Source organism: Anas acuta, chromosome 3 (assembly GCF_963932015.1).
Source record: "Anas acuta chromosome 3, bAnaAcu1.1, whole genome shotgun sequence".
Taxonomy (NCBI): Eukaryota; Metazoa; Chordata; class Aves; order Anseriformes; family Anatidae; genus Anas; species Anas acuta.
Window position 1 is genome coordinate 42868878 of NC_088981.1, and position 2024 is coordinate 42870901.

The following is a 2024-nucleotide window of genomic DNA, read 5'->3' on the forward strand; positions in this document are numbered from 1 at the left end:
CCCAAAACTGCAGATTAAATAGTGATAACAGCTTTCACAAGATATTTTAAGTGTTGTATCTTTGTCTCTGGGAAAGGAAGATGGGAAAAAAACTTAAAAACCATGCTTTGCTAGTCCTGGAAATTTTGGAATGACAGTGATGCGAGTCAGGAAAGGAAAAGGTTGAGGGGTTTAATAGTAGAAATGAAATAAATAATACTAGCACAGAAATAATGGAAGTAAAGATAGCTTCATACAACTTTGAAATGGCTCATTCCCTCACTTATCTTCTGTCATGGGGATACTCTGCTCTGTGCATAGCTGTACCAGATGAAGATGACTGCTTATTTCTGATTTTACTGTCAACTTACTGAATGTGTTATCTTGCAGTTTCCATTGGCAAATTATTACATTACCCAGAAATCATGGTTATTTTACAATTACATAAATAAATTCATTGGGTGTAAAGAGGTCATCAATAAATAAGTGGAAACATACTCTTTTTTCTTCAAAGAACTTTGTAAGAAGAACTTTCTCAACAAAAATATAAATGGTACATGTAGGTCTTCTTATTGCAAGGTTTGTCTTAGCGAACAAAAGTGATGTTAAAAAAGTACATGTAACTCATTTTTAAAGCATACACATTTAATATTGCTTAGAATTTTAGTTTCCAACATTCAGCTCATTAAATTAAAAGGATAGCAGAGCATTAACATGGTTTTATTACTATACCACTATGAAGACATTTTAATATCACAACATAAGAAACAACTTTTTGATCAGATATAGTCATAACTACTGGGAGGAAAAAAAAGCGGGGGGGGGGGGGGGTTTGGGGGGGAGTGTGGATTTATGTGATGGGTATATCTTTCATGCTTTTCAGCTTACAACACATTTGAGCTAGAAGCCATGTCTGCCAACGTCTGAGATCTCCAAGAGGGCTGGGCTGTGAAATAACAGGCTCAAAGAACTTTTCAAAGAGACAGGATGAGAGTGACCATTTCACTGGAGATGGAGAGCCTGTCTCACAGGCAAGGACAGTCAGCATGCAATGAGCCAGCCAGAGGGTGTACACGACCAGTCATTACTGGACTGCTCAGGTCTTCATCCTTCTGATAACTTATGAAATCCTAACTCACACACCAGCTCACGGGAGCAAATCACTCAACAAGTTAGACTCTGGTGTATGGTTTTGACCTGCTAAAACCTATGAAGTGCAGCAGGTCTACAGGGCTTCAGCCCACCCTACCAAAATCTATGCCTGTAGCATCAGGAGAGTTGCTTCCACCTACCTGTGCAGGTGCAGGGAGCACTATAGCAGGTACACTGCTAAAATTGCTCAATACAGCTTTGAACTGAGCTCACTAAGGCAAGGTTAAACCCATAAAACACATGTGTGAGGAAGGAGGTCATTTTTGTCTTCCATACTGAGGTGGCATACAGAAGCACAAATGACAGCAGGGTGACTTTTTAGAGCCAACGTTGCCTTTACTAATGTGCAAGAAACCTCAAATCAAAGATTTTGAAAGACAGATGTTAACAGAGGGTTTGCTGGCGAGCAGAAGGATGGAGGAGGTGAATTATGCTCTGATTCTTGATACTCCGCAATACATGGGCACAAAGTGAAACACACTGACACATTATGGAAAAGCTGTTTATGCTGTTAGAGCAGTCAGGCAATGGCACAAATTGCCCAGAGGGGAGCTGGGTCCTTGTCCCTGGAGATACTTAAAACCCCAAAGAGACATAGCACAGGACAGCTGCCTCTGGGTAACCCTGCAGAAGGCAGGGACCTGGCTCAAAACGCTCCCAGGAGCTGTTTTCCAGCTGTGTTTCCACAGTTTGTGCATGGCTTTAGGTGCATGAGTCCCTTGTGTGTACTAGGCAACTACTGTAGGTCAGAACCCTTCCACACCACTCTTCCCACACGACAGCCTCCCCCGGCCGCCATTTTATGCTCGCCGGGCCTCCCCGCCCGCAGTGCGGCGCGGAGCGCTCCAGGGGGCGCTGCAGCGCCCGGCCCGGCCCGCTCATGGCGCACGCCC